At 40.7% G+C, this 13,098-nt stretch overlaps 1 long non-coding RNA gene across 1 annotated transcript; it reads left to right on the forward strand.

The window, feature by feature from the left end:
• Positions 1-1,385: 1,385 nt before the first annotated feature.
• LOC131492463 (uncharacterized) lies at positions 1,386-3,669 on the forward strand. Its single transcript, XR_009252050.1, has 2 exons — positions 1,386-1,470; positions 3,385-3,669. It is a non-coding gene; the product is annotated as an uncharacterized LOC131492463 (long non-coding RNA).
• The last annotated feature ends 9,429 nt before the right edge of the window (positions 3,670-13,098 follow it).

Here is a 13,098-nt window from a genome sequence, read left to right on the forward strand (position 1 = left end):
CACTACCATTTCAACATGACCAGGATAGTTGTCAAAGCTGTCACATTGTAGAAGGCATTTGTCATCTGTATTAGCCCCTGTTCAGAGATGAACATTTTGAGAATGGAAACAACAATCGGGTTAGATGTGTCTGGGTTCTGTTCATTTGGGATTTTCTTAAATGACATGTTCTAGGGCTGTATGCCACACACCAAAAAATCTTCATGACTGTCCTTTGACTGAACCCAATTTGACATTTCCAACAGGCCCATTGTCAAAATAGCTAATACAAACCACGGTCTTGTTCAAGACCGTTTAAATATCTCCCCTACAGATGAAGTTATCAACGTATGATCACAGAACTCTCTAAGACATGGGAAGAATTAGTGGAAGAGTTGGTATACGGGAACAGTTCACCTGGATTCAACCTTTGCACCAATTCCCCTGGGCTGAAAAATGCCCGGTGTGAAATGGGAGGGGGAAATAGCAAAACAAAGAATCCTAAAATTGATGAGCTGGAATCAATATGTCCAAAGTCAAAGTTAAACCTTCTAAATAAAGCTAGAAGCCCATGTAATCTTCATTTGAATTTTTTGTTGTTGTTCCTGAAAAAAAAAAAAAAAGATTACTAAAATGTAAATGGAAGACTGTGTGGAAAACTCAAGGTTGGCCTGCATCCATTAAAACACTATCTGTTGGTAGAAATCAGAAGGAAGAGGGCACCACTATTGTTTCAGAAATCTGTCAATTTCTATTCTAAATGTCAGGACACCAGCCATGACTTTGCTAAAAGATAAATTTTTATCAGGAAAAGAGTGAACTTAGGGCTTTGAATAGTATAAAATTTTCATGCCGGACATATAAATAAGATAGAACAGGGGAAGGAGGAAAGAAAAGGGACTGTATACAAGCTCTGCTGATGCAGTGATAGTTGTTAGTTGTTCTGAGTGGCCAATAATTATAAACCGTGGCTCATAGTGAGTTTTATAGTTTAAAGTTCACCAACACATCCACTGCCTGTTGGTTGTAAACTCAACTACTAACCATTCTTCACACCAGAGAACTCATGTAAGCCGGTTTACCGTTGAGCCAATTTCAAGTCCTTTTAGTAATTATAGTTAAACTCCAATGTTGGGATTGGGCTGGGAGGGCTATATGCCTCAAACGAGTTTGTATATTACAACGAAAGCAAGATGTAGAGTAAATCTAGTGTACAAACACGTATCGGTAAACTGGCATGGAACATGACTTGTACTGTAGATTGAGAAATTCCTACTCTGTGTCCTAAAGCACTCTGACAAGCACCTTGCATAGAAAGCTTTTTCTAACAGGATACATTCTAGTGGTGGAATCAACTAGCATCATAATGGCATCACGTGGCAGGAACCATAGAGGAGGTACAGGAATGTGAAGCCAAGAAGGTTCCAGAGCTCAAGTACCACACTCTGTTATTGAACTGCAAAGTTTGCTGGCTCTCTAAACTTCTTAAAGGTTGGCAAAGCCCATGCATTCTTTCTAACTGACTCTAATTCCTAATATCACTAGGCTGATTTAAAAAACTCTCTGGTGTGGATTTTGACAAAGATATATGAAGTGTCAAATAATCACATCAGAATGTGTCAGTTCCTGCTTGTGGTAGTTCATTTGCTAGTTAAACACCCTTGGAGTACACATTTCTGATGAGATGAAGGTTTCACCTGATTGACCCTAGCCTACAGATTAGTGTTGAACAATGCGAAAACATATGTTTCACTATTTGTACACATTTATTTTTAAAGTAAATTATCAGGCAGACAATAAAGCACAGACCTGTATCCTTCATGCCATTTTTGGAGCTGTTCCTCTGTGTACAGAATACTTCGAGTGTTTCTTTGTAGGGCAAGTGTAACAGAAGTTGACCTTTGCTATTAGGTGTCATTTCCTTTGCCCTGGAACCCACAGAGAGCACTCCCTTGGACACCTATCGCTGACTACCTTACATGGTCACTTAACTGTTTCACTTAACTCTTGTGTCCCCCAGTAGAGAAAGGCCTGGCATCATGCCTCTATAGCTCTTTATTCATCTACTGTAGAGATGCATACGTTGGATCCCTCAGAGTCATGCTCAATAGATTATTTGCTGAATAAAGGAATATATGAGAACATGAAGAAGCCATGAAGGAAAGTACTGCTTGTATTGGGGGGAGATTTGTCTTTTTAACTTTGTGGTGCACACTTCGAGGGCAGAAGACTTATATGGTCTTTGATTTTGGAAGCAATATACATTGAGACATCCATTTTGACAGCTAAAGGCAGGTGTCTTAATGCTCCCCGGCTGCAGCCTGCAGCAAACACCACCTTGAGAAGGCTGATGGGGGCAGTGCCATATAAGTGCATTATGGAATTTGTGCTCTAGGTGTCCGCCAACCCCCATCCCAACAAATACGCACACGGTCCCACATCCAGCCCTGCCATTTGCTTTGTTGCCTGGCATTTACACAGCAGCAGATGTGCTATAAATAGACACAGCAACAGGGCTGGCATACCAATGGACCCAGAGGTGAGACATCTGGTAGAACAGATGCAGCGTGGCAGGGGAACACAGACTGCCCAGAAAGTGCTCACTGCCCAAGATCGGCGCCAAGGATCTGACCAGTGCCCGCCTCGGCACCGTGCCCTCCAAACAGATGGGAATAGGTTTGAGCCAATAAGAGTACATGGAGAAAGTGGTCAGATTGCTTCTGAGAAGGAGTGGCCTCTGCCAGAAAAGTTGAAGCAGCCCTTTTTCTTTTAAAAGTCAGCTCTTCACCGTCACCTGGGCACCACCCATCCATCAAGTCCCGTCAAGCAGTTTTTGCCCACGTTTCATCGTGGCAGAGCAAGCCCTTAAATAAATGCCTTACCTTGTTCACGGAGATGACAGGAGGATTAATTAATGTTAGCAAAGCTCCGGCAAGATCAATGGATGAAAGAAAACTCACAAAGTGCATTATTAATAATGGAATGAGGTCACACTCCATAAAAGCCCCGTAAAAAGTCCCATTTTCCGTGTAGAGCAGTCATTTTGTATTACAGTCCCACTTTTTATTGAAATATTTAACAATCATAATGCATTGTAATTTGTGTCCTTAACTAGGGAAAAAGTGCATATAGGAGAAATGCTGGGGAGAAAGCATTTAATCCACTCATCTTTTTACTTCTTCTGTGTGGTCTAGACACAGGGTCCTTTTTCCCCTGAGATGATAAGCCTACTTATCCATGGCCCTAATACTCTCCATTCTTTGCCTTCAGTCAATTAACGACTATAATAGGAAGAACAACAACTAACTGCAAGGAACACTTGAATCTTCAGATATGCAAAAGTAAGGTGCACGATACATTGGTGTAAAATAACGTCCTTGAATAATAGAATTCTCTTATTCTCAGGTACATCTGGCACCGGAATGAAGCTATCAAAGTATTTCTGAAGTGGAGGTCTCTAGGGGGCCTATATTCGACAGGAACAATCAAGATAAACAGCAATGAAACTAGACAAGAGGAACTTGGAATTAGCATAATTTCTTCCATGGAAATGTCTCTTTGCTCACATTTCTAACTTTCTGAATCTCCACCTTCTATCAGTATTCCTTGAATTTCATCCTTCATAGGGGGCAAACCAGATCATCTTAGCTGAAAAATCTTCTCTTGTGCCTTTACATCCATTACAACCTCTTTTACTGTATTTGCAGTTTTTTATTATGACATTTCATTTTGTCATTTACAGAGAAGGCACACTTTGTTTCGCCAAAGTGATCATAAACTCATATAAGGCAGAGTCACTGCTTCGTTCCCTACAGTCTCAATTACAGTCTCAGTTATATGAATACAGGATGTCCTTCAAAAAATACCGGTTGATTGGGGCGCCTGGGTGGCGCAGTCGGTTAAGCGTCCGACTTCAGCCAGGTCACGATCTCGCGGTCCGTGAGTTCGAGCCCCGCGTCAGGCTCTGGGCCAATGGCTCGGAGCCTGGAGCCTGTTTCCGATTCTGTGTCTCCCTCTCTCTCTGCCCCTCCCCCGTTCATGCTCTGTCTCTCTCTGTCCCAAAAATAAATAAAAAAAAAACGTTGAAAAAATATTAAAAAAAAAAAAAATACCGGTTGATTGACGCTTAAAAAAAACAATGATGGGGTGCCTGGGTGGTTCAGTCGGTTGAGCATCTGACTTTGGCTCAGGTCATGATCTCACAGTTTGTGGATTCGAGCCCACACCGGGCTCTGTGCTGACAGCTCAGAGCATAGAGGCTGCTTCGGATTCTGTGTCTCCCTCCCTCTCTGCCCCTTCCCCGCTCATGCTGTGCCTCTCTCTGTCTCAAAAATAAATTTAAAAAATTAAAAGAAAATAATTATAAATGACAGATGTGAAGCAATCTCAGGCATCATACTGACTGCTTTCATGCATTTCTTCTACTAGTCATCACAGTACTCTGTAAGGCAGATACCACTGTCATCTCAACTTTGTAGATAAGGACAATGAATCTCAAACAAGTTCACTAAGTCGCCCACAACATGTACAGCTAGGAAGGTTCAGGTCCTTGGCTTCAATCCAATCCTGGCTGATTCCAGGGATCTACTATGTCATATTGCCTCTAAAGTTCTTCCATGCCCACCCCTGGCAATGCATCATTTAATGCACATTTAGAAAACTTTTGTATTGCGGCGCCTGGGTGGCTCAGTCGGTTAGGCTTCCGACTTCGGCTCAGGTAATGATCTCGAGGTCTGTGAGTTCAAGCCCCGTGTCAGGCTCTGTGCTGACAGCTCAGAGCCTGGAGCCTGTTTCGGATTCTGTGTCTCCCTCTCTCTCTCTGACCCTCCCCCATTCATGCTCTGTCTCTCTCTGTCTCAAAAAAAAAATGTTAAAAAAAAATTTTAAAAAAAAGAAAACTTTTGTATTACATAATATCCTACAGATAAACTCTAATTCCTTAAAATAATGAAGAAATACACATAGAAGAGAATACACTGTAGTATTTGGCCAGTGAATATAATGGGCTGGACACAGCAGGTCTATAAAGAGGAAAGCTTGCTCTTTGAATATGGTTTCACTCATGCATTAAAACCACCCATGATGTTGTCTGTCTCCAAGTCATTTCAGTTGCCTCCGCTCTCAACCAGCAATGCTGTGGGGACTAATTAAATATTGCCCACAGAGTGTAGAGTAATAATATAATTGATGATAGGCCATCTAAGAGCTCTTCTACTATTATGAGATCATTTGAATACAACCATCTCTATGGTCCAAAAGCAGTAAATATCTTACAGCCAAATGGCTTTGACATTCAGGTTCCAGGCATTCTAATGCATGGGATAATTCAATGCACTCTAATAGCCTGAACTGGAGACTTGCTTTCTTGATTGACTCTTTATTAATGGTGAATTGCTTAGTTAGTTAACAGGATAACTGCTGGAAAATGGGAAGTAAAATCATAATGGCATATGTTTGCAGAAAATGACTTCTCTATAGTAAAGATTTATAACCTTATGCAGGCATTTGTTCATTCAATAAACATTTATTCAGCACCATCCCTGTACTAGTCATCGTTTTAGGTGCTGCAGATACTAAGTTGAGTGATACTAATCCACCAACCTCTAGAACTTACATTCCAGGAAGCAAGATACAACGTGCATGTATTTCACTCTGTTGCTATCTAACTTCAGATAGGGATGATTGCTATGATAAAGAACACAATAAAAGAAGAGAGGAGAAAGGAGGTAATAGATGGTCAGGAAAGGACTACATGGAAGTGACAGGGGCAGATACCGGAGTATTGAAAGGGAGCAAACAATGAAAACCTGGGAGAGGAAACTTTTTGGCAGTGGAACACCAAGCATAATGATCCTGAAGTGGGAAAAACATAGGTCTGTTGGAGAAATACTAAACAGCCATACTGGCTACTATAAAATGAGTTAGGAGAAAGTTGTAGAAAACAAAATTGGAAAGGTAAGCAAGGGCCGGACCATATAAAGCCTGGAGGCCATCTTTGAATTTCCATGTGAAGCCATTGGGAAGTTTTGAGGAAAAGAATGGTCTGGTCAGATTTACATTGAGAAAGATCACAATGATGGCTATGTACATAATACTGTATAGGATGCAATGGAGAAGGAAAGGAGACCAATTAAGAGCTATTTTAGGATATGACATATTTTTGGAGTATGGTTTAAGGATGGAGAAGCTGAAAGAGTTAAGGTTCAGGATATATTCTTGAGACTGCAGCTGTCAGGATTGTCAGGGTTAAACGGATTGTGGTATTTGAGAATAAGAGAGGAATCCTATATTCAAGGGTTAAAAAGAGACTAAAAAATATTAAAACAAAAAAAAATAGGCTTTACAAACTGTGTTCTTCTCAGCCACATTTCCACAGTGGGAATTCCTCAGAACAGAACAAAATCTCTTACTCTTTTAAAGTTCTAAAATGAGTGTTGGGAGAAAGTCCTTGGGTCTAGTAATCTAGTCTAATCTCTGCTGTTAATTGATCCAGAACAGGCTGCCCTACCTCTCTGGGCTTCAGTTTCCTTTTATTTGAAAAGTAAGTGGTTGGGTCTAGTAATCTAGTCTAAGCTCTGCTTTTAATTGACCCAGAACAGGCTGCCCTACCTCTCTGGGCCTCAGTTTCCTTTTATTTGAAAAGTAAGTGGGAGTCCAGAATTAGAAAATGTTTAAGGTTCCTTCCAGCTACAGTCTTTAAGAAAATGGTGAGGTTTGATAAGCAGTAAGGTTTAGTGTTCACATACATAAGCAGTATATAATCAGATGTATTTTCTCAAACTGAAAATGATCATTGATGACGTAGTTTCCTCACTAAAATTAGAATAGGCCCTATAATTGATAGGACCTTGGCAAGTACAATCTGCAGAATGGCAAAAAATACCTATCAGAGCTGAGACCATGGGTCTTTGAATCCTGCTGGATGCACCTACTTTACTTTGGAATCTCCAGAGTAGAAACACTTCCCTTGTACCCTCATTCAGTGTAAGTACTAACTCTGTGGAAGTACTTTCCCTTCATGCTTCTCTCTCCTACACACACACACACACACACACACACACACACACACAAATGTATTGCTTGGTTAGAAAGGCATCTTGACACTAAAAATAATTCCCGAACCGTATACCTTCCAATTAGGATAATTATGGTCAAGGCCTTAGCATATATGTGAAAATTCTTTACCCTCTGAATGAAGAATATGACAATAAGAACAAGAACAAATATTGTAGATGAAAGAATTAGAATCTCTTAAAAACTTGAATGTTTTAAATGTAAAATAGAGTCAGGGCTCCTGGGTGGCTTAGTCAGTTAAGCATCTGTCTTCGGCTCAGGTCATGATCTCGCAGTTTGTGAGTTTGAGCCCTGTGTCGGGCTCTGTGCTGACAGCTCAGAGCCTGGAGCCTGCTTCTGATTCTGTGTCTCCCTCTCTCTCTGCCCTTCCCCTGCCCATGCTCTGTCTCTCTCTGTCTCAAAAATAGATAAAAAAAATATTTAAAAAATTTAAAATAAAAAAAATTTTAGGGGCGCCTGGGTGGCGCAGTCGGTTAAGCTCCGACTTCAGCCAGGTCACGATCTCGCGGTCCGTGAGTTCGAGCCCCGCTCAGGCTCTGGGCTGATGGCTCGGAGCCTGGAGCCTGTTTCCGATTCTGTGTCTCCCTCTCTCTCTGCCCCTCCCCCGGTCATGCTCTGTCTCTCTCTGTCTCAAAAATAAATAAAAACATTAAGAAAAAAAATAAAAAAAAGGAAAGAAACAAAACTGGAGAGAAGGAGACATGAGCAAAAGGAGAGGGGACAGGGCAGGAACGGAAGCCAGTACAAAGACACACTAGAGAGTGGACACCACTGGAAGTGACGATTTGACATCGCAGACCTGTGTTCTGAAAAGCTGCATAAACTGCTTCTCAAAGGATTTGAGTGAGGGTTCACCCATCAACACCCATATCTTCTTGGTCAAAACATATTACACAAGATGGTAAGTTCCTCACACTCCTGACTTGCACAAACAGGGGGACCGAGTGAAGCCTGGCAGTGCCCTGTTCCTCCCTGTCTGCAGGAAAGCCGTGGGGTGGGGGGACAGGTGGTCTAGAAATGAGGTGAGGTGCTGTTAGGTTACCCCCCACAGACAGATGGACAGAACCTTGCAGAGTGGGGCTCCCAGGCAGTGAGTGTCTGAAGTGGTACATGAAGTGTCTGATTCAAAGGGTCCCCCTTGCCCAGTAACCATACAGATGCAAAGTAGAGGGGAAACTGCCTCATTAGCAAAACACAGAAGAATGTCTTAGGGTGTCAGTAAGCTGAGCATCCGACTCTTGGTTTTATGATTTCATAGTTTCTTGAGTTCAGGCCCTGAATTGGGCTCTGTGCTGACAGTGCAGAGCCTGCTTGGGATTCTCTCCCTCCCTCTCTCTCCCTCTTTCTCTCTCAATTTGTCAAAAATAAATAAGTAAACTTAAAAAAAAAAAAGCCTACCTTAGAGGAGTCAGCCCACACTGAAAATCAGGTGAGTTAACTATGTCAGTCTGACAAACACCAAACAAAATAAAACACAAACAATGTCACCTTGGGCAGCATTCACAAGAGCAGAGTGTCTAGAAATAGGAAGATGCTAATATTGTTCTGCTCCGTACTGGTCAGATTACACATAAAGGGGACTTTGATCACAGAGGGTGGCTATGGCAGCAGGGCCAGCTGTACATTATGCTCAATAAAGAGTCACAGATAAAGGAATTGGAAAATTTGTATTTGTGAAATAAAAAGGAAATAAATTATGCTATTTATTTTATATCCTAGTACTTGAAGGAGTTCAAATGGAAGGTAACTAAGACTCATTCTGTGAGGTACGGCCCATAGAAATAAAAACAATTGGTCATCAGAGAGATAAGTTTTTGGCAGTAAAACTGTTGAGTACAAGCTATTGCATGGAGGCACTGGAGTGAGGTTGGATAATACCAGAGGTGTGAGTGTGCCTTGGGAGGATGTAGAAAGAGAACAAGGGATTTTTGAGTCAGAGAATACGTGTTTGGAAACAGAGCCTTGCATTTCTATCATTTTTAACTGGGTGATAGTTGATGTGTCACCTAATGTCTCAGTTTCCTCCTTAGAATACTGTGAACACCCTTAGGGTTCATACAAGAATTTTAAGATATAGGGAGGGGGAATGAGGAGGGGTTGTTCCAAGGACACCAGCATGCAGCTCTAAGAGGAGTAAGTCCTGAGGCTCCCATGTGCAGCACGGGTGAGTATCTTAATACTTTGTGTACTTGAAATTCACTAAGAGGTTAGATCTCGGGCTTTTCATTTTTAAAACAGTTAACTATGTACAGTGGTGACTGTATCAGTTGACTTATTGTAGGAATTGTTTCACAATGTGTGCATATATCAAATCGTCACATGTACACCTTAAATTTATTTCATTTTATTTGACAGTCATACCTCAGTAAAGCTGGAGAGAAAATGAGGAAGTTTCTCAGTAAAGTTAAAAAAATACAAGACACAATATGTGACTGCATAGGCATCTCTAGAAAGCGGTGGGATAGTTCCTTAGAATCCTTAGAAGGAACAGCTTTAGCCTCACATACAAAGGGCTGATACTCCCAGGCACAGCAACAGCTTGTTTTCTACAGAGAAAAACCTGTGTTCTCCAGAGCCAACACACATTCAATGGCAAGAAATGTTATATTTTAAAATGGGGCTCATTTGAATGGAAAGAAAGGAGCTCAAATTGTAATGAGCCTCCAAGGCATTTTACAAAATTCTCATTAGAAAATAACAGCCAACAGGCTGTATGGGTACCAAACCTAAGAACAAATAACATGAATGAGATGCTAAACATTCAAAGCCTGTACCATTTGCTTAAAAGCATAAATTCAATTGGTCAGATGCCAAATTAAATGTAAGAGAGACTAAGGAAATATTACCATAGCAGAAAACATTATTAGAAATTAAGCAAATGAATAAACATTCCCCCCTCTGGTGAATATTTGTAGCAATTATTGAAAAAATTTGCAAGCATGTGGCATTTTAACAAACCTTACCATTATGTGATGTGCAATTGTATATGAGGAAACTCTGGGGTGTTCTGCTTTGAGAATTGGATGGTGCTCTGGCCTTGCTCCTAATGAGAGGCAAGTAAATAATGTAAAACATCAATTTGGCACTCAGATGGTGTTAATGAGTGAACAGTGCAGATCGCCAGCTCTTCTCAGTTGAGGCAGGTGACTCCACGTGTAGCAAGTGCCTAGATACAAATCAGAGATTAGGCTCTCCAAAACTTCCATGAAATGCAGATGCTTTGTAGGAGACATTGTTTCAACTGGGCCTTCAGAGAAAAACCAGTATCATTTTCTTTTAAATTTCATTAAAGTCAGCTTGCCATCAGAAAAGTTTTCAAAGGCATTTGAATCGCCTACTTTTGCTTGATATGATCTAACAACTAACTCATACATTTATCCACCCATCCAGTCACCATTCATCGTCCGTGTGTCCATCTTTCTGTCCGTCTGTCCATCCATCCATCCATCCATCCATCCATTACTGGTCATTTAAAGTATGGTCCCTGAGTTTTGCTGCCTGGTTTCTGAATCTGGAGCTTCCATTTAACGGCATAACCTTGGGCAAGTTCAATCACCTTCCTAAGCTTTAGTTTCCTTGTGTATAAAATGGGGGTAAATAATAGTACTTAGCCCCATAGATTTAAAGCGTTTAGTAGCCCTGAGTAGCAACATAGTTAAGCACTTAGTGTTAAAAGTAGTAGTTGTTATGTCATTCAAATTTTATGTGCCAGCTAACCAGCTCCCTTCCTTAATTACCTTCTACATAATATGTATGAGAGAAAATCACCCTCTTATTGAATAGTGCTCATCACCAGAAAGCAGAACCGTTCTCTACAGATCCTGTAGGAGCCCCCAACATACCAACTCCTTAAGCTGGGCTGCTTCTTATGAGTAAAACATGGGGGCTTGTATTTTGAAGTTCTCCCAGAATTCAAGATAGCCTGCCTTGGACAGAGCAATCAGGACCAACCAGGACATGGTTTGGGATGTACATAAACTGCTTTGGCACTTTTCATTCCTAATGAACATCAGTTTGAAGGCAGTACCTGGCCCTTTGTGCACAGACTATCCTGAAAATAATCCTGCTCTTACCTAAGGGACCTGAATAATGAGATAATGTCCCTGGGCCACCAGCCTTCACTCATGAGACATGTTTACCAAAACACAACTGATGGTTTGAGTTCATTTTTATTTTCTTCACCCTAAAAAGCCCTTACACCACCTCCCCACCTCCATCACACATTCACACCACAGCATCTCTTCTCGGAAATATACTATGCCAAATGAACTGGATTTAGTATCATATTAATCTAATTAATAAAAATGAAGCATTATTTATTGAAGTAATTAGGGAGATAATTAAAGGTGTAGAAACTTGAATTTAAAAGTGAGTTTTAGGGGGGAATCAAATTGTTTTACCCAATACCATAGGCAAATGCAACATATGTTACCAAGGGAAGATTCTTGAGTGCAGCTTCCAGAGAGATTAAGACTGCTTTTTTATAAGCCCATGAAGTCCATGTAAATGAATGCTACTAAAACACTTGAAAAATATATTTGCATAAAAAGCTTCAATTTGTCCCCAAGATATTATATAGATTGTTCTTTATTTTAAGAGCATCTTTGAAGGATAGGGCACAGATAAACCCTCTGCTAGAGTTTTGGAAAACATAGTAAATGGCTCACTATAACTGAGACATTTCTTGTCCTTCTCCTACCAAAAAACAAAAATCAAGATACATAAGAAGATAAAATTTAGAAATAGGAGCATAAATAAAGGCTAAAGAAAGTCATTTACCAAATCCCAGTCTGAAGTTTTATGTTGAGAAATATTTTTTTGAATGCACAACTCACCTGAACAAGAAAAACCTTCCCAAATAAGGTAGGGAGGTAGAGGGAAAGGAGAGAGTGAGGCACAGGAGGGAGGGAGGGAGAGAGAGAGAGAGAGAGAGAGAGAGAGAGAGAGAGAGAAGGGAGAAAGAGAGAGAGAGAGAGAGAGAGAGAAGGAGAGGGAGAGAGAGAGAGAACTAGCAATCTTTGAATGATTTATCTCCATAACCTCTGCATCTTGAAGTTGGGCATGAATGAGAGATAATTTATGTTCATTCATTTAACAGATATGTATTTAGTGTTTACTGTAGCCTCAGCATTCTTGTAAGGATGAGGAATAAAACAGTAATGAGAAAGGCAAAGTCCCTCTCACATAGAGTCACATTTTATTTGGGGCAGGACAAGTAATGTACACATAAATTAATGATTTGATTTCAGATAGTGACAGATGCTCTGTAAGAAGGAAGCCAGTGATGTATTTGTAAGTGTTGGCCTAAGAGATGCTATCAGAGGGCTGACATTTGAATGAAAGCTACCTGACAAACAGGGACTAGATCCTGAGGCAGCAGGAACAGCAGGTGCAAAGAGCCAAGGCAGGAATAAGAAGGGGGGTAGGGTGGCTCAAGCTTCATGGTGAAGTGGAAGGAAAGTGACTGAGGGGAGTAGGGGGAGGGGGGCGGAGACTGGGTCACTCACAGCCTTAAGAGAGGCTGACCTGTATGTAACTAAGTAATTGGAGGTTGTTAAGCCTCCCATTTTTTGACTGGCCTTATTTTCAATTGTTCATGTGACATTTACTTTTTAGTGATCATATATTAGGCTAAACATGGGGTTCATTAAGTTCCCAGTAACGTAAGTTATACAGGTCACCCTCTCTTCTCACAATGACATAAAAATAGCAATTAATGAAAACCAAAGGAAAAAAGTCTATTACCTGGAGATTAAAAAAAATATATATGTAACCATTAGTTCTTGAGGGAGTCAAAACTATAATTTCAGATTATTTAAAGAATAATGAAAATTCAAATACACTTTCATTTCTAGCTATTAGCCAGCAGACGTGGTACCCTGAACTACTCTCCTACTATAAACAACTTAAATGCCTGCATAAAATTTGTGGCAGAGACTGGTTAGATGTTCACCACCCTGTTTCCTTTCTCTAAGCATACAGGCAACCCCAATGTCACAAACCTCTTGCATCTATCTGGAAGAAGTGATCTGTGTAGTTCTTGTC

The sequence above is a fragment of the Neofelis nebulosa genome, chromosome 13, assembly GCF_028018385.1.
Source record: "Neofelis nebulosa isolate mNeoNeb1 chromosome 13, mNeoNeb1.pri, whole genome shotgun sequence".
NCBI lineage: Eukaryota > Metazoa > Chordata > Mammalia > Carnivora > Felidae > Neofelis > Neofelis nebulosa.